Source organism: Erythrolamprus reginae, chromosome 1 (genome assembly GCF_031021105.1).
Source record: "Erythrolamprus reginae isolate rEryReg1 chromosome 1, rEryReg1.hap1, whole genome shotgun sequence".
NCBI classification, from domain to species: domain Eukaryota; kingdom Metazoa; phylum Chordata; class Lepidosauria; order Squamata; family Dipsadidae; genus Erythrolamprus; species Erythrolamprus reginae.
In genome coordinates, this window is record NC_091950.1 from 387,418,559 (window position 1) to 387,439,425 (window position 20,867).

The following is a 20,867-nucleotide window of genomic DNA, read 5'->3' on the forward strand; positions in this document are numbered from 1 at the left end:
CAAAATACACTTTTAATTAGCCAAAGTGCTCTCCCATACACAAGCCTTGAATGCTGTGAAAAACATAAAACAAAAGCAAAGCAGATAAAAGGCAGCTGTGAAGACATCACAGCCACCCCCCCTTCAAGAGTTCTCATGCTGAAACTTAACTGTGAATTGTTCCACAAGGTCCTTGAAATTCCTGAAGCATTTCACAAAAGTCCTTGTAAATTCTGAAGCAAAACCACAAGTCTCTCTCTCTCATAAAACAGATAATCTCCCATGCCAAGAGGCAACAACGCTGGCAATTTATCAGCAGCCCCATTAGCCTAATTGCCCCAGCCACAGGTGTTCTCCCTTATGTTCTGTAGTGTTCTCTGGTAGACTCCTCCCAAAAATTCACAGGCACAAATTTCAGACACACACATGTTTGAAAATTCAAAACAATGTTCTTTATAATGAAAATTCACTTAAACTAAGCCCTCTTTTTGTATAGCAAAGAGCACTCATCTCCAAACAAACTGATAATTGGTACAAGTCCCTTATCAGTTCTGTGATACTTAGCTTGCAGCTGTGACGCAATTCACAGTCCTTCTTCCTTCACAAAGTGAAACACACTTTGCTCTGGTATAGTTTCAAAGCGGGGAAAAATCAGCACACAAAAGGTCAAACGCAGCAAAGCAGGCACGAAATACAACGATCAGATAATCCTCAATGGCCAAATCCACAGGCTGCTATTTATAGCAGCCTCACTAATTACCACAGTCCCACCCAACCAGAGGTGGCCTCATTTTCTTTGATAATAATCTCTCAGTTGTTGACTATGCATCGCTCTCCGCATGCATGGCTGTATCATTAACTCTTGTTCTGAATCCAAGGAGGAGCTAGATAATTGATCTCCTTCTGAGCTGTCTGCTACACTCTCCTCCTCCCTGTCACTCATGTCTTCTTGGTCAGAGGAGCCTTCATCAGCAGATTCCACTGGAGGCAAAACAGACCTGCAGCATGTGGATGCCTCCCCCACATCCACAGTCCTTGGGGCAGGAGCTGGGCCAGAGCTAACCACAACACCTTATTTCCTATAATACTTGCCCAGTTGTTCTTTCCTTTTCACAAACCTGCGCCCGCGAGCATCTATGAATCCTTCTCCTTCTGATTCTAATGACAATGGTGATGATGATTCACTAATGGTGTAATTAGCTAATGGGCTGCCTGCAATTACCTCCTCATCCGATGCTGCTTCACTCCCAGAAACTTCCCTTGATACAGACGCTTCACTATCGAAAGCTGTTGGCAGTAAAACTGGCCTCTGATAATGTGAGGATTCTCCCACATCAACCCCCACAGTCCTTGGAGCAGGAGCTGGCCCACAGCCAACCACAACATTAACAATATGTACTTGACAAATAAAAATAAATAAAAAATAAATAAAGTGGCAAGGGTCTTGCTGCTGTCAACTCAGCTACCTGTTGAATTCTGAGATTTTGGTCATGCTTTTCAATTACTTGTGGTATAGCCAAGAAGGCAGTGAGGAATCCCTCCTTATATTTTATATTTTATAAATATAAATACTTTTATATTTCATACATTTAAAAAATGTATATATATATATTATATCCATCCTTGAACTTTCAGCAGGTTTTGAACCTATCAGCCATGAAAGGGAGACAGATTATCCTAAAACAATTTATAATTGTAGATATGGAAGGCTGCCAAATTCAAACCTCTGCTTAATGCAGAAACTGAAGTTATACACATTATTGTTAGGTAGGCATGTGAACCTCCTTTTCTGCATGGGTATCCCCAGTCCACTAACCTAGTGGTTTTGTGTCAGGAAATTTGAGGAATTATAGTGATCATGAAGATATTCTGTTCCTATAACTTCTCTTCTCTTCTTTCTTAGATATAATTTACTATGAGTGTATCCTCTATAATCTTCATCATGTATTTTACTATGTGTATGCCCACTAAAACCCTCATTGTATACTGGACAAAATCAATCAACCAATAGAAACATAGAAACATAAAAACATAGAAGATTGACGGCAGAAAAAGACCTCATGATCCATCTATTTTATTTATTTATTTATTTATTTATTTATTTAGATTTGTATGCCGCCCCTCTCCGCAGACTCTGCCCTTATACTGTTTTTTGTATTTTATCTTAGGATGGATATATGTTTATCCCAGGCATGTTTAAATTCAGTTACTGTGGATTTATCTACCACGTCTGTTGGAAGTTTGTTCCAAGGATATACTACTCTTTCAGTAAAATAATATTTTCTCATGTTGCTTTTGATCTTTCCCCCAACTAACTTCAGATTGTGTCCCCTTGTTCTTGGGTTCACTTTCCTATTAAAAACACTTCCCTCCTGAACCTTATTTAACCCTTTGACATATTTAAATGTTTCGATCATGTCCACCCTTTCCCTTCTGTCCTCCAGACTTACAGATTGAGTTCATTAAGTCTTTCCTGATACGTTTTATGCTTAAGACATTCCACCATTCTTGTAGCCCGTCTTTGGACCCGTTCAATTTTGTCAATATTTTTTTGTAGGTGAGGTCTCCAGAACTGAACACAGTATTCCAAATGTGGTCTTACCAGCACTCTATATAGCGGGATCACAATCTCCCTCTTCCTGCTTGTTATACCTCTAGCTATGCAGCCAAGCATCCTACTTGCTTTCCCTACCACCTGACTCCACTGTTCACCCATTTTGAGACTGTCAGAAATCACTACCCCTAAATCCTTTTCTTCTGAAGTTTTTGCTAACACAGAACTGCCAATACAATACTCAGATTGAGGATTCCTTTTCCCCAAGTGCGTTATTTTACATTTGGAAACATTAAACTGCAGTTTCCATTGCTTTGACCATTTATCTAGTAAAGCTAAATCATTTACCATATTACAGACGCCTCCAGGAATATCAACCCTATTGCACACTTTAGAGTCAATGGCAAATAGGCAAACCTTCCCTACCAAACCTTCCCCTATGTCACTCACAAACATATTAAAAAGAATAGGACCCAGAACAGACCCTTGTGACACACTGCTTGTAACCTGCTCAGAATACTCGCCATTAACAATAACTCTCTGATGTCTACGCTTCAGCCAGCTGCAAGTCCACTGAGCTATCCAGGGAGTAAGTCCAATCTTCACTAATTTATCTATCAGCTCTTTATGTGGAACTGTACCAAAGACTTTGCTGAAGTCCAGATAGGCAATATCCACGGCACCACCTTCATCTAACTTTGTGACATAGTCAAATAAATCAATGAGATTAGTCTGACATGATTTGCCTTCAGTAAAGCCATGCTGATTTGGGTCCAATAAGTTATTGTTTTTTAGGTGCTGATTTATCCTCTTTTTGAATAGAGTCTCCATCATTTTAACTATAACTGATATCAAGCTAACTGGCCTGTAGTTACCAGCTTCTTCTCTACTGCCCTTCTTGTGGATAGGCACAACACTGGCCATTCTCCAATCCTCGGGAACATCTCCTGTTAACAGGGATTGGTTAAACAAATCAGTCAGGGGGATAGCAATGACAAATCTGAGTTCTTTAAGAACTCTGGGGTGGATGCCATCAGGACCCATTGCCTTATTTATCTTTAATCGTTCAAGTTCTTCTAAGACATCGGCTTCTAAGATCACTGGAGCTGAATCCGTACAGCTGGAAGCAATGCTATATCCCTCTATAGTATTATATTGTAAGGTGTCTTTGGAGAAAACTGAACAGAAGTAGCTATTGAAATGGTCAGCGATCTCCTTATTCCCTTCAATGCATGTATTATTCCCGGTACTAAGCTTCGTGATGCTGCAGCTTGTCTTCTTCCTATCAATCCATAAATAAATATTTATTCTTTTTATCTACTGCAGCTAAAGCCAATAATGGGCATTATATATTGATGGTGGGTGAACCTGTTTCTTCCGACTTTCTTCTTACTACCACACTGTGGGGGTTACAAGTGGTGTGCCACAAGGGTCTGTTCTGGGTCCTATTCTTTTTAATACCTTTGTGGGTGACATAGGGGAAGGTTTAGTAGGGAAGGTTTGCCTATTTGCTGATAACGCTAAAGTGTACAATAGGGTTGATATTTCTGGAGGTGGCTGTAATATGACAAATGATTTAGCTTTAGAGATAAGTGGTCAAAGCAATGAAAACTGCAGTTTAATGTTTCCAAATGTAAAATAATGCACTTGGGGAAAGGGAATCCTCAATCTGAGTATTGTATTGGCAGTTCTGTGTTAGCAAAAACTTCAGAAGAGAAGGATTTAGGGGCACCGTTCCCCGTAAGCTGCGCCCGTGAGCAGGCGGGCACCCCCAAATACCCCCATGCGCGCCCTTTTCCACGGCCATCCCCCTGCCAGCCCACGGGGGGGCGGGGAGGTGCGGCAGTAGGAGTAAAGGGCGCCGTGGCCGCCCCTGCCTTCCCACGGTGCCTCTGGCCAAACCACCCCTGGCTTCTCCACCCTGCCCCATTGCCCGCCCGATCCGCCCCGTCTCCTCCTCCGCTGCCTCCTGCCTTGGGGCGCGATATGCCCCCTCTCCTCCTCCGCCGCCTCCTGCCTTCGGGTGAGCAATCTGTGAATCCGGGACTGTGTGGCTTTGCGCCATGAAGAGAAAACGGCCAACTTTTCCCTGCTGCCGGAGCCGTTTTCTCTTCATGGCGCAAAGCCACACAGTCCGGGACTCCTGGATCACTCGCTTCTCTGGTCAGCAAAGCCATCTGCCCAGGAAAGCGCCATGCATTGAAAAAGTGCGATGCTTTTCTGGGCAGCCGGCTTGCTGGCCGGAGAAGCGAGCGATCCTGGAGTCCGGGACTGTGTGGCTTTGCGCCATGAAGAGAAAACGGCTCTGGCAGCAGGGAAAAGTCAGCCGGGCTAACAGGAGGCGGCGCGTGGCCGTGCGCTGGGGACGCCTGGGAGGGCGAGGGGGCTGCTGCTGCCTCTTAGCTGCAGAGCCGGTGGGTGGAGGCGAAGACAACGGCGCCCTCCACTCTTTCTCCATCTCTCTCTCTCTCTTTCTTTTTCTCTCTGTTGCCTGCGTGGTGAATGAGAGAGAAAGAGAGAGAGAGAAAAAGGAGGGGAGAGAGAATGAGAGAGAAAGAAAGCAAGAGATAAAGAGAGGGAAAGAAAGCAAGAGAGAGAGAAAGAGAGGGGGAAGGAGGGAGAGGGAAAGACATAGATGGAGGGAAGGAGGGAGAGAGAAAGAACAAAAAGGAGAGGAAGGAAGGAAGGAAGAGGGATGGAGAGAGAGAGGGAAAGAAAGATGAAGGAAGGGAGAGAGAAAGGGGTCGGGAGAGATAGAAAGGTGGGAGAGGGGGATAGTTAGATAGGGAGAGGGAAAAGGAAGGGCTTGGAGAAAGGCAGGGGGAGAGAAAGATAGAATGAGGGAGAGAGATAGAAAGGAAAGAGGGAGGGAGAGATAGAAAGGAAAGAGGGAGGGAGGAAAGAGGGAGGGAGAGATAGAAAGGAAAGAGGGAGAGAGAGATAGAAAGGAGGGAGAGGGGGTAGTAGGATAGGGAGAGGGAAAAGGAAGGGCTTGGAGAAAGGCAGGGGGATAGAAAGATAGAAAGGAAAGAGGGAGGGGGGAGAAATGGAAAGGAAAGAGGGAGGGAGAGATAGAAAGGAAAGAGGGAGGGAGGAAAGAGGGAGGGAGGAGAGAGGGAGGGATAGATAGAAAGGAAAGAGGGAGGGAGAGATACAAAGGAGGGAGAGGAGGGTAGTAGGATAGGGAGAGGGAAAAGGAAGGGCTTGGAGAAAGGCATGGGAGAGAAAGATAGAAAGGAAAGCGGGAGAGACAGATAGAAAGGAAAGAGGGAGGAAGGAAAGGGAGGGAGAGATAGAAAGGAAAGAGGGAGGGAGAGATACAAAGGAGGGAGAGGGGGGTAGTAGGATAGGGAGAGGGAAAAGGAAGGGCTTGGAGAAAGGCAGGGGAGAGAAAGATAAAAAGGAAAGAGGGAGGGAGAGATAGAAAGGAAAGAGGGAGGAAAGGGAGGGAGAGATAGAAAGGAAAGAGGGAGGGAGGAAAGATGGAGAGAGAGATAGAAAGGAAAGAGGGAGGGAGGAAAGGGAGGGAGAGATAGAAAGGAAAGAGGGAGGGAGGGAGGAAAGAGGGAGAGAGAGACAGAAAGGAAAGAGGGAGGGAGAGATAGAAAGAAAAGAGGGAGGGAGGAAAGGGAGGGAGAGATAGAAAGGAAAGAGGGAGGGAGGAAAGAGGGAGGGAGAGAGAGATAGAAAGGAAAGAGGGAGGGAGGAAAGAGCGAGGGAGAGATAGAAAGGATAGAATTATGGCTGCAAGAACTCGCTCATGTATGATAGCGCACGCCCACACTTACTTTATTTATTTATTCATTCATTCATTCATTCATTCATTTATACTTATATGCCGCCCAGTCCCAAAGGGACTGCCGCTCAGACACTATACTTTTCCGCTCACCCCGAAAAAAAATTAGAGGGAACACTGTTTAGGGGTAGTGATTTCTGACAGTCTCAAAATGGGTGAACAGTGCAGTCAGGCGGTAGGAAAAGCAAGTAGAATGCTTGGCTGCATAGCTAGAGGAATAACAAGCAGGAAGAGGGAGATTGTGATCCTGCTGTATAAAGCGCTAGTGAGACCATATTTGGAATACTGTGTTCAGTTCTGGAGACCTCACCTACAAAAAGATATTGATAAAATTGAATGGGTCCAAAGACGGGCTACAAAAAATGGTGGAAAGTCTTAAGCATAAAACTTATCAGGAAAGACTTAATGAACGTAATCTGTATAATCTTGAGGATAGAAGGGAAAGGGGGGACATGATCGAAACATTTAAATATGTTAAAGGGTTAAATAAAGTTCAGGAGGGAAGTGTTTTTAATAGGAAAGTGAACACAAGAACAAGGGGGCACAATCTGAGGCTAGTTGGGGGAAAGATCAGAAGCAACGTGATAAAATATTATTTTACTGAAAAGTAGTACAGTGATCCCTCGATTTGCGCGTTCTCGATTAGCGCGAAACGCTGCAACGCGGTTTTTCAAAAAATATTAATTAAAAAATAAGTCCGCGTTTTTTTTCCTACACCACGGTTTTTCCCGCCCGATGACGTCATACTGATTGCTGATTGGCCAAAATCTCGACCAATCATTGCAAACGCAAAAAAAGCTTTGCAACTGTTGGAACTTGTTCAGACTTGTTGGAAGATGCCTCCTAAACGTTGCACACGGAGGGAGAGAAGGGAAGGAGGGAGGGTTGCCATTGCCATTGCCGCCAGCGCTGCCCCAAGAAAGCCGGTGAGAGGAGGGAAGGAGGGAGGGAGAGAAGGGAAGGAGGGAAGGAGGGAGGGTTGCCATTGCCATTGCCGCCAGCGCTGCCCTGTGGGTAGCGGCGAGGAGCCCGGAAAAATCACCATTGCATTGCCAGCCTCCGAACTTGCGTCGCTCCACCTTCTGCGCATGTGCGGCCATGGAACAAAGGGCGCGCATGCGCAGATGGTGTTTTTACTTCCGCATCCAGTATAACGCGGAAATCGGTTAGCGCGGGAGGTCTTGGAACGTAACCCCCGCGCTAACCGAGGGATCACTGTAGATGCTTGGAACAAACATCCAGCAGACGTGATTGGTAAATCCACAGTAACTGAATTTAAACATGTCTGGGATAAACATATATCCATCCTAAGATAAAATACAGGAAATAGTATAAGAGCAGACTAGATAGACCATGAGGTCTTTTTCTGCAGTCAGTCTTCTATGTTTCTATGAAATGGGTCATAGGAATGATGAGAAAAAAGTAGTAGTACTAGTAGTGCAGGCTTAGTAAATAATTTGATAGTGTTGAGGGAATTCTTTGTTTAGCAGAGTGATGGCATTTGGGAAAAAAACTGTTCTTGTGTCTAGTTGTCTTGGTGTGCAATGCTGTGTAGCAATGTTTTGAGGGTAGAAGTTGAAACAGTTTATGTCCAGGATGTGAGGGGTCAGTAAATATTTTCACTGCCCTCTTTTTGACTCATGCAGTATACAGGTCCTCAATGAAAGGCAGGTTGACAGCAATTGTTTTTTCTGCAGTTCTGATTATCCTCTGAAGTCTGTGTCAGTCTTGTTTGGTTGCAGATCCAAACCAGACAATTATAGAGGTGCAAATGACAGACTCAATAATTCCTCCGTAGAACTGTATCAGTAACTCCTTGGTGAGTTTGAGCTTCCTGAAATGGTGCAGAAAGAACATTCTTTGTTGTGCTTTTTTGATGATGTTAGGAGACCATTTTAAGTCTTGAGATATGATAGAACCTAGAAATTTGAAGGTCTCTACTATTGATACTGTGTTGTCTAGTATTGTGAGAGGTGGTGGGATGGGAGGGTTTCTCCTAAGGTCTACCACCATTTCTATGTTTTTTTGTGTGTTCGGTTCTAGATTGTTTCTTCCTTCCTCTGCCATATTCACATTTGAAGTTAGAGTTCAAAAGTGGCCCTCATATCAATTCCAAAATGTCTGAACAACTGAGCAGAGAGCTGAACAACAAGCTATGCCAGGCTTCCTCCAACTCCCACCATTCACTGCACATCAAAGCAATGGGCCATCAGCAATGGTATGAGCATGAAATCACATTTAGAACATTATCTTCATGGCACAATCGCCATAATATTCTGTGATGCATTAAAGACCAATTAACCAATGCAAGTGCCGAGGTTTTTCCCCGGGTATATTGTTTTCGTAGAAAACAAATACAGTGATACCTCGTCTTACAAACGCCTCGTCATACAAACTTTTCGAGATACAAACCCGGGGTTTAAGATTTTTTTGCCTCTTCTTCCAAACTATTTTCACCTTACAAACCCAAGCCGCTGCCACTGGGATGCCCCACCTCCAGACTTCTGTTGCCAGCGAAGCACCCGTTTATGCACTGCTGGGTTTCCCCTGAGGCTCCCCTCCATGGGAAACACCACCTCCGGACTTCCATGTTTTTGCAATGCTTCAGAGGAATCCCAGCAGCGCAAAAATGGGTGCTTCGCTGGCAACGGAAGTCTGGAGGTGGGGTTTCCCAGCGAGGGGAGCCTCAGCGAAATCGCAGCATCAAAAAAACACGGAAGTCCGGAGGTGGGGTTTCAAGGACTTCCGTGTTTTTGTGATGCTGCAATTTCTCTGAGGCTCCCCTCGCTGGGAAACCCCACCTCCGGACTTCCGTTGCCAGCGAAGCGCCCATTTTTGCACTGCTGGGATTCCCCTGCAGCATCACAAAAACACGGAAGTCTGGAGGTGGGGTTTCCCATGGAGAGGAGCCTTAGGGGAATCCCAACAGTGCAAAAACGGGCGCTTTGGCTGGCAAAAGGGGTGAGTTTTGGGCTTGCATGCATTAATCACTTTATCATTGATTCCTATGGGAAACATTGTTTCATCTTACAAAATTTTCACCTTACAAACCTCGTCCTGGAACCAATTAAGTTTATAAGACGAGGTATCACTGTATATCAGAAAAGAAGAAAAAACTTTCTCCCTTTTCCAACACCTCAAAACAACAGGACATGAAATTGATTTTGAAGGAACTAAATTAATTTCCAAAACTGAACACTCCAAAAGAATAATTATGGAAGCCATTGAAATAGAGAAACACCCCCACACTATGAATAAACGTGATGACACCTCCCTCCTGCCAGACATCTGGAAACTACCCCCCCTAATCAATAAATGAATCCCGGTCATGAAAGCTGTGGCACTACAGACATACAGTACATTACAAAACAGCTGACCCAGTCTGCAGGCATCAAATGCAACAACTACTCAGGATGTCACCCCTAATCTCCAAACATCAGCTAATCTGCATACATCAAATGCATCGATTACTCAAGGTGTTATCCCACCAACAGAAACCAACCAATCCACTTGGAGCAGCTGAGCCAGCACTCCATCAACCCCTACCAGTATTTATAGAGTGACAGCAGCTTAAATCACACTTTATTCATCTGAGCACAAAGCCAAAAGCACCAGCTTGAAGATGATTGATTGATTGATTGATTGATTGATTGATTTTTATTCTTTGTCCAATATATAATACATATGGAAGAGAATAGACGTTAAGTAATATATATAACGATAGAAAGTAAAAAGAAGAGAAGTAGATGGGAGGGAGAGAGTATATATAAGAGATAAGGAGAGAATATATATGATATATATATATAATATACATTTGACATATATAATAGATAGATAGATAGATAGATAGATAGATGATAGATAGATAGATAGATAGATAGATAGATAGATAGATAGATAGATAGATAAGGAGAGAATATATATGATATATGAGATAAGGAAAGACAATTGGACAGGGGACGATAGGCACATCAGTGCACTTATATCCAAGATTCTATCAATACACATACACACACACGTGTGTGTGTGTGTGTGTGTGTGTGTGTGTGTGTGTGAGAGAGAGAGAGAGAGTATGGTAGTTATAAAAGAATGAGAACCTTAGTTTGTGCATTATGATGAGGCACTGAACTTTTTACCCAGGGACACTGTATTCCATTTCTTCTCTAGGGAGAAGAAATAAAATAAAATTGCTGAATGAGGGGAGGGCCAGACATTTCCGAGAGAAGGACTTTCCAATGACTTGTCTTTCTTATAAAAGGATTAAGATCAGTTAAAAGTGAAAGTCCTACTTACAAACAGTGAGTTACTGTTCTGTACTGAAAGTGAAGCTATTCCCCTGATTTCCATCTGGTTGACAGCCAACACGTCCCTCTTCTGCCAGGAATTGATGTAATCTGAGAGTCAGACGGTCCTGCCAGGAAAGCCAGCTGTCTGGTGGTGTGAGCCATGTCTACATAATCATTGGTGGAAAGTAACACTCCTTCTCCGCAGTCAGGCAAAAAAATAAAACCCCTGAAGCTGAAACCAGTTGTGTACGAACAGAGTTACCACAAGATCATCTGAAAGAGATAACTCCTGTCTTGTGCCTCTAAGTCAAAGGGATGGATAGATTTTTAGGAGTTGGGGGAGAGGAGACACAAGTTATAACAGTGACTTAGAAGTGACTTATTCACAGGCAAAAGGAATGGCTGCATATTTATAAGGATATGTGTTTGGTTTTATAATAAGGGTTTTTAACTGTTTTAATATTGGATTGTTATATGCTGTTTTTATTACAGTTGTTAGCCGCCCCGAGTCTACGGAGAGGGGTGGCATACAAATCAAATCAAACCAAACCAAACCAAACCAAACCAAATCAAATCAAATCAAATCAAATCAAATCAAATCAAATCAAATCAAATCAAAATAAATAAACAAACAAATAAGGTAAAAAGGAAAGAAAAAAGAATGAAAGAAAATCTCTCCATCATTATGTTTTGGTTTTTTAGGAAAAAAAAGAAAACACTTTAGGGCAAAACACCTCCCCCCCCCCCCCGGGAGGCCATCTGGAGGCCAGAAACAGCCTGTTCCCCACTTCTGGTGGACCCAGTAGACTTGTGTTTCATCCTCCCCGGGCTCCAAAAGCTTCCCTGGAGCTGGGGGAAGGGTAAAAATGCCCTCCTCCAGCACCACCCCCGGTGTTCTCTGGAAGCCAAAAATGCCCTCCCAGAGGCTCTGGGTGAGCCAAAAATTAGCTGGCTGGAACACACATGCATGTTGGAACTGAGCTGAGGCAATGGCTTGTGTGCCAGCAGATATGGCTTCGTGTGCCACCTGTGGCACCCGTGCCAAAAGTTCGCCATCACTGCTTTAGGGTTTGCCAACTATTATGGAGCTGCCCCCTGTCCCGGAGATGTGGAAACTGCATCTGTCATAGTGAAGAACATGGTCAAAGGGAGCAAATAGGTAGGCAACACAAGAGGGCTTGGAACTTGAGTGGCATCTCCTTTCAAAGGTCCACTAACAAAATTAAGGAATTAGAGAAGTGGACAATGTGACAGGACACAACAATCTTCCTAAGCCCTTGGATTTGGCCTAAGTTTTTTTTCTAACTTGTCCATTAGAAAGGTTGTTTTTTTAAGTAATGATGTTAGCTGCATTAGCACAACTGAAGCTTCATCCCTTTATAAATATGAATTGCACATGTGATTCAGTAAGTATTAGGGGGGGGGGCAGAGATTTGATTGTGTGAGTGCAGTTGCCATCTTGGCTTTTATTTATTTCCTATGTACATACTTCTGCCTCTTTTTTCTGCCAGGAAACTCAATAAAAGTTATGGGTCAGTTTAAGGAGAGCTTCAATTTCTGCTTCTTGCATTTTAAGAGAGCAACAAGTTCATTCCTTGACCCAAGATTGTGACCCTTTGGTTTTCTGAGTAATAGAAGATTTCTAGGGAAAAAGGCTTCACAGTTGAATTTAGAGAACAACTTATTTTCCGTTACAATATCTGGCATAGTTTAATACAGATTCATCATAATTACACTACATTTTTTCAATTTTTTTTTGCAGTTTCAGCATTTAGCAGTTGCCTTTCTTTTTCCTTGATGTGTTCCGTAGCTTCTCCCTTACATCCAGTATCTTGTATGCTCTGAAATACAAAGCTTCTTCATACCAAAGAAAAGATTGAATTTCAAGTCTTTCTTCATCTTAACTAACCATTCTTGTTCCTTCACTTAATGCCTCATTTTTTTTTAAAAAAAAATCCTTTTTACTTGTACCTTCAGGGACTATGGGAAGTAGATAATGACCAATCCAAACCAGATTTTCAATGCATTGATCAAAGGAAATACTACACCCACCATCTTTTCACTGATTGAGGGAAGGTAAGATTTCCCCCTCTCCCATTCTATGTGGTAAAAGTTTGACTTTTGCTTCTGAGGAAGAAATTCTTACTAATTGATGCATACACACACTCACCTGACAAGGTAGTCCAGTTTTTTCCATTGTTGCATGGCTGCATGCATCCAACAACTGGATTTTGTAGAGAGAGAATAACATTTTAGAGTCAACAACAGTTTTTGCATTTCCAATTTTTGAACAAACTTTGTCAATAAGTGAAAAGCTGAAGGTACAATAAAATCTAAACGCTTTTAGGTGAAATACAATATAATGATCATGACTTTAAGACCAATAGAGGCAAACTAACTAAAATATAAAAATAAGAAAGTTCATTTGGGTTGGTTTTCCACTTGCACAGCTCACACATTTTAAATGCAGGCTATTTATTTTGCATCATTACTTAGCTTTTAATAAAGTTCTCTCTCTGTTTTCCCTCTTTCCCCTTGCAATATTTGCTAAACAGAAGCCAACATATATTATAAATAAAAAATAAAAATGTGTCAGTTTCCCAGAGTAGAAAAAAAAGCTAATCCATGTCCATCTTCTCTTCTACCTTTGAATTTTCTGTACAATTAGAAGTCACTATAAGCACATCCAGTTGCCAGTAATAAACAATGCACAATGTATTAGACACTCCTGATACTATACCCTAAGAAAATTGTGTACCACTCACCACATGTTCTATCTTCTCAAACAGCAAACTAGTCAACAAAGAACAGCAATTGGTTAGAAAACAAGAACAAAGCAATTATTTTCCAACAATAGCATTTATTTTGGAAAAGAACAATCTAAGAACATTTTCTTATGTTCTCCTAGCAATATCAATCTAAGATGAATCTTGATATTTTGGGGAAGTGGGGTGGAGTTAAACATACAATAGAAATGGCTATGAATAAATACCTCCAGGTTTTCTCAAATGAATACAAAGAACTGATTGAAATAAACTCTCCTTCTAGTCAAGCTGGTGATTTCCTGGAAACATTTATGTAGTTTTCTCACCAACAATATGAAAGTAGTTTCATTATCATTTTCTAGGATTTAGTAGTCCTGGAATTTCTTGGGGGTCCCTAGCCAAGTAGTAATTAAGTCTGACTTCTTTAGAGCACAATATTTTCATTTGCTTCCAGTAAGAGCCAAATAGCTGAAGTCCCCAGTTTACAATAAATGTACATACACATATACAAATACATACAAACAGGGAAAGTGGAAATATCCCATTATTTTTGCTCAACCAATCAGAATATATGCAGTTTCTAGCTCCCCTCTGTTAAATAATATTGTTATATTGCTGGCAGCCTTCTTTTCTGTTTGTATGTTGCCCTACATCACTGTTGTCAGATGGGTAGCAAACTAGCAATCCAATATAGATGACAGACAGAAAGACAGACAGACACACAGACAGATAGATAGAGACAGATGAAAGCAAGCAAGCGAGCGAGCGAGCAAGGAAGGAAGGAAGGAAGAAAGAAAGAAAGAAAGAAAGAAAGAAAGAAAGAAAGAAAGAAAGAAAGAAAGAAAGAAAGTTTTGGTTGGTAGTTATGTTGTGGTTAGAGCTCTGAGCTTGGAATGGTTGAAAATGTTTCGTCCCCATTCAAGGCGACATCTTCACTATGCTTTGGATTGCTCTTGTCTGGGGGAGCACTGGCTTTTAAATACTTTTATGAGTCCTGGTCTGATTTCAGGTTGTCTGATTGGCTGACTGTAGTTTTAAAACCAAGGACTATGACTCAGCAACTACAGCCAGCCAATTACACAACCTAAAATTAGACTCAGAAAGGTACTGTATTTAACGCCCAGTGTTTCCCCAGACAAGCACAATCCAAAGGGCACTGAAGATGTCTCCTTGATTGAGGGCAAAACATTTGCCAGAGATAGAGATAGAGATACAGACACAAAGAGACAGACAAAAAGATATTACATATCAGGCAAAAGAAGGCAGTAATCTAAAACAACATGAATTCAATTATTATTAGAAAATGTCTGAAATGTTATCTAAACATGTAGAAAAAGTCTTATCCTGGACCAATGTTAATCTGGGTATCCATTGTGGAAGACATGAGCCAACAATGTGCAGCAGCAGCCAAAAAAGCCAATACAATCCTAAGTTGCATCAACAGGGGAATACACTCCAAGACCAGGGAAGTCTTAATACCACTCTACTACGCCCTGGTCCGACCACACCTGGAGTACTGTGTTCAGTTCTGGTCACCACACTTCAAAAAAGACATTGAAACTCTGGAGAAGGTGCAGAAAAGAGCAACCAAAATGATCAGGGGTCTAGAAACCAAGACTTACGAAGAGAGACTGTGGGAACTGGGCATGGATAGCCTAGAGAAAAGGAGGGCCAGAATGGACATGATAGCAGTCTACAGGTATACAAGGGGTTGCCACAGAGAGGAGGGGATCACTTTATTCTCCAGGGCACCGGAGGGCCAGACGAGGAATAATGGCTGGAAGCTGACCAAGGAGAGATTCAACCTGGATATAAGGAAGAACTTCCTGATGGTCAGAATGATCAACCAGTGGAACAACCTACCAGCAGACGTTGTGAACTCAATACTCTGGACATTTTTAAGAGGAAATTGGACTGTCATTTGGCTAGGATGCTATAGGGTTCCTGCTTAGGCAGGGGGTTGGACTTGATGACCCGCATGGTCCCTTCCAACTCTGACAATAAATAAATAAATAAATAAATAAATAAATAAATAAATAAATAAATAAATAAATAAATAAATAAATAAATAAATAAATAAATAAATAAATAAATAAATAAATAAATAAATAAATAAATAAATAAATAAATAAATAAACAAACAAACAAACAAACAAACAAACAAACAAACAAACATTCTATAAATGGACTGCTGCTGCTACCACAGTAAAGTCAATTTTCTTTAAGATCCATCTTCTCTTCACCAATCAAGGGGATCTTGGAGGACTTAAAGCCTTCTAGTACTATGCTACTAAATAAGATGAAGCCATTACTAAACAGTGAGCAAGACTACTTACCAATCCCATTCCTTCTTCAACTGGGAAATAGTCTCAGATAAATAGCTGTTTTCCATTGTCTTCAAATAATAACAACAAAAATTAAAAAGGTAGTCACTGAGTTTCTGTGATGTCTTTGTCAACTTTTCAGTTTTAAATTAACAAGTTCTAATGAGGAAGAAGGCAGTCTTCAAGATTCTTTTTCATGGCTCCAGAATTCCATCTTATTATTTGCTACTAAAACCAGTAGCAAAATCCCTGAAAATAGCAGTACGGCTATCTGCCTTTTCACCCCTCAAACTGCATAAAACACTGCAATGTAAACCTTTCCTAGTTGTCCTATACAGTATTTTAATAATTTCCCAAAAAAAATAAAATGCAAAAAGTTAACCAATCCTGACCCTTTTGGTTTATCTAATCTGGCTCACGTTTTCCCCCAAAGTATTAAGAAATGTGCAGATCAATAAATGTGCTATTTTTTCCCTGCTATAATGCTGCAGTTGCTAAAGTTTGTGACTGTTTAAAGGTAGGAAGCAAGGTTATCCTTTATCTCCAATATTGTATTATTTTATCACATTTAAGCAACAATTGCAGTAAAATAGAGATCTAAAACCAATTTTTAAAAATATTTTTAAACTCTTTTAAAATATTTGCTGATGTCATCCTTGTATAAGTGAACATGATTTTGCACATCTGAATGTAATGGAGCTTTCTTGTTGTTTAATGATATTCTTGGGGCTATCAAAAAAGGCAACATGGAACAAGAGGCACTGCTTTTCCTGTATAAAAAAGACACTGTTGCTTTCCACCATCTTTTTTTAACATCCTTCCCTCTCCCTCCTCATTCTCCAGGATGCCACTGATTTTTCCATCTTTATGAAAAATTTTCGCAACTTAAGGAAGTGGTTGTGAAGTCTGTCCTCAAAAAGCTTTCCTTGGATCCAGCCTCATTAAACAACCATTGTCCTGTTTCCAACCTGCCCTTTGTGGGCAAGGTTGTTGAGAAAGTGGTAGTGCTCCATCTCCTGCAGTCCTTGGAGGAAGCAGATTATCTGGACCCATTTCAATCTGGTGTCAGACTCGGTTACAGAACTGAAACCATTTTGGTCACACTGATGGATGATCTATGACATACCCAGGGTAGAGGGCACTCTTCTATCCTGGTGCTTTTTTAAAAATTTAAAATAAAGTTTTATTTATAAACATATATACATATAACATACATAATAAAACAAAGGTGGATGTTTGTGTAGAAAATCTCTATAACAATTCTTACTATACTCAAATACTATTACACACCTATTTTTACATATTTATTGTAAACCAGTTTTGAAGCAATAATCATACTTTATATAACTAATCTTATATCTATTTCCCCATTAATCCATTTATCACCAAGCTCTCTTTTGTTATTAATTAAATGTACTTTTGTTACTTTATCCTTTTTTCTAGCCAGCAATAGAACACACCCCAACATTTATAGAATTCCGACTCTTCCTTCTTTTTAATTTCCAATGTTAGTTTGTCCATCTCTGCACATGCTATAATTTTCTCTATTATATCTTTGTTTTTCCAGTATTGTGCAAATATTAATCTTGCCATCATTGTTATGTGCAGTATCAGCTATATCGGACTTTTTTCAAATTTTTGACGTAGTATTCCCAATAGAAAACATTCTGGTTTTTTTTTTTTCTATTTTATTTCCTAGGATTTCTTCCAACCAGCTTTTAATTTTTCCCCCAGAAAGTTTTTGCTTTCTCACACTTCCACCGTAAATGATAATAGGAGCCAAATTCTTCCTTGTACTTCAAACATTTGGGTGCAAACTTCTTATCTATTTTGGCTAGTTGAACAGGTGTTACATGCCATCTATAAAACATCCTGGTGCTTTTTGGCCTCTCAGCAGCAGTTCAATACCATTGACAAACTTAGTCAGATTTCTTCTATCTCAGAAAAGCTTTGCTCTGAAAACACATGTTCGTGTCCCTGATTACTACCTCACTGATTTAATGAGAGGGGAGCAATGCTGACATATCGGAAACAATAATTTAAGTAATCATGGCAACTGAGATCCTGCAATTCTACCATCTGAGACGAAAATAGTTACCTACATAAATATATTTCCCCTTTCAAATTATCTTCTTACACTTGCTGACCCATTTAATTAATTCTAATTTAAGTGCATCTTTGAGAATTGGTTAAAAGCAACAAAAAATATTCTAAACAGTTAAAAAAAAAATTCCCGCAGAGCCTGAAAGCTAATGGTCTGCCTAACATATGAAGGAGAAAACCTGATAAGGAGCTTGGCCTAGTGAAATGGTTTCAGTATGTTGAAAACCTGGTGCAAAGAAGAATAATTCTAAGAATAGCTTCAGTTGCTCCGTAAAACAGAAGTGAAACCTTAAGCAATACTTTTGAGAACAGAGAAGTTGACTCCTGAATCACCCAATTCTGGATGGATTATGGCTATTAAACAAAAGGGAAATTTGGGTTACTAAATAAGGGTATTGTGTTGCTGTGAGGCTGCTTTGACTTGTGCAAACAGGATCATTATGTAATCTTTTGCCTTTCCCTTCTTGAGAAAGCATTCTCCCCGTATTCACAAGAAGCAAGACATTTTACAGTAAACTGGGCTCATTCCAGAGAACTGACTTTTTTCTGATTTTGGATCTGAATTTGATTGGTTACTTTTTTCGTTTTTTAAAAAGAAATATTATTTTTGGGGTCAATAGGGTCAATAGTTACCCTTCCCCCACAGCAGTTTTCAGTTCAGAAGTTGATGTAACTTACAGGAAAATGATCTGAACTCCCCAACCTCTTGATATGGTGACCTGCTATCTATCTCCAGCCCTTCCCTGAAAGTAACTGATGTGACAGCAGGATTAGATTTCTGAGCAAACAACTCCTCCCACCCCGTTGCCAAGCAGCTGCTGGCAACGACAGCACTGTAACAGTAGCTTCCATGTCAAGGGAATCCATGATGGATGGGCTTCAGTATTGGCCCTTATGGGTAGAGCAGACTTCTCTGGTATTACATGTAAGGAAATATATCCATCTTTTTCGTAGATGGTTGCATAGGTGTTACATCCGTACGTTTGCAGATTTTAATTCCAGCTAGGGAGGCTCTCAAATAGCAAACTACAGGACAGGAATCCAGATAAACCTATCAGTGCACAGGACATGCACCTCTGCACAAGATGAAGATGGGATTTGGGAAGTGTTTGCATCAGCCTGTTTGTGGCCACCTGCAACTTATGCTTATCCATCAATTCCTTTGCAGTGCATGAATTAGCCTTCTTATGCATAGATGTAAGCTACATTTAATATTAAGTGGAAAACAAACTGACTGGTCTGGTCGAATCTGAGTTATAGGCCGAATTTTTTGGATCCTGTTTGTGCATTGGAGGTATTAGACAAGAGACATTAGACAATGTTGCTTGGTGGGGCCTAGGGGAACGGCCTTCTCTGTGGGGGCCCCAGCCCTCTGGAATCAGCTCCTCTCAGAGATTTGCACTGCTCCCACCCTCTTTGCCTTCCGCAAGACTCTTAAAGACTCATTTATGCCCCCAGCCTTGGGGCGAATAGATCTTAGCCTGCGGCCAACAAATGATTGTATGGTTGTTGTTCGAATGGGTATGATTAATTTTTAGTATATATGGGGATTTTAGTTTTAATTAATTGGATTTAGCTTATTGTATCCTACTGTTCCTTTCATATGTTGTATATAAATAAATAAATAAATAAATCCAGTTAATAAATATGCTACAACTACCAAGAAGGGAAACAATATTCTTCCATGTAATGTTATATGATTGAGCTATTGTACACAAAACACCACAGGTAGTCCTTGATTTATAACTGTTCAGTTAGTGACCATTCAAAGTTAAACAGCATTGAAAAAAGGGATTTACGACCAATACTTGTGCTTAGGTCCTTTATATTGTGCCCACAGTTATGTGATCCAAATTTGGGTGCTTTGCAATTAACATATATTTACCATGACTGCAACATCCCAGGGAATATGTGATTTCCATTTGCAATCTTCCCAGCTAACTTCCGACAAGCAAAATCAATGAGGCAAGCTGGATTTGATTAAAGGCTGCATGATTTGCTTAACAACAATGACAAATCATATGCAATTCATTTAACAACCTCCTTGGAAATTCTAGTCCCAGTTGTGAACTACTTATATGCATGCATTAAACCTGCTATAGTGTTATTTTGTTTGTAAAGTATGTGTAATATGTTATCTTTGCAAATAGTTCTTCAGATTTATGTTTAAGAATGGGAAAGGGCTATTTGGGTCAAGTCCAACTTGATCAATGCAGAAATACAAACTAAAGCATTTCCAGCAGCAAAGAAATTTGTTTAAACTCTATCTGAACTCATCTAGTGAAGAGAGTCCACCATTTCACTGGGTAACTGATTTCACAGCAAACTCTTCTTACTTCTGGGAAGTTTTTCCTGTCTATTAGAACCTGCCTTCAAATAACTAAAATCCATTATTTTGTACCCTACTCTTAGGAACAGTACAGAATATTAACCAACTGAGCAACAACCTTTTAAATATTTGAAGAATATTATTCTGATCCACAATCTTCTCAAGGCTCAGTATAGTCAGTACCTTCAATCTCTTTACAGGATTTTTTAAAATTCTGAACTCCCTCATCATCTCCACTGTCTTTCTATGAACCTGTTCCAGTTTGTTTGAATTAACCTTCATGTATTGTAAGCCTGGCATGAACTAATTAACTGCTTTTTTTACTGTATTGTTTTAATTCTGCTATATTTTTATATTGGGGGGCAGTGGATGTGCACGAGTGAGTAAGAAGAAGAACAGGGGAGCCGGGGGTGAGAGCTGAAGCCCTCACTACTAAGTCTGTGAACAGAAGCAGGTGGGGACCCGTCCATACCCCTGGCTTGGTGTGAATGTAGACCAAGTTCTTCTGGAGATGAGAGGAGCCAGGGGATGGGATCTTTGGGGGATGGGATAGCTGGAGCATTACGGTAATGATTGGGAGATGGGGTATGGTGGGAGCCGTGGGTAGGCCGCTCATGGGGAACTAGGCCAGGCTACCTCACAGCAATTCCTTGTTCCGCCCCCTCAGATTCTGATCCATCAAGCTCATCTCCTATAGCTGGCGATGGGGAAAATCAGGGCCATGGCCTCAG

At 40.9% G+C, this 20,867-nt stretch overlaps 1 long non-coding RNA gene across 1 annotated transcript; it reads right to left on the reverse strand.

Annotated features, from left to right (window-relative positions):
* Nucleotides 1-12,395: 12,395 nt before the first annotated feature.
* LOC139161954 (uncharacterized) lies at nucleotides 12,396-13,409 on the reverse strand. The gene is made up of 3 exons (XR_011558198.1): nucleotides 13,381-13,409; nucleotides 12,786-12,839; nucleotides 12,396-12,456 (listed from the first exon to the last, which is right to left on the reverse strand). It is a non-coding gene; the product is annotated as an uncharacterized lncRNA (long non-coding RNA).
* Nucleotides 13,410-20,867: the final 7,458 nt, after the last annotated feature.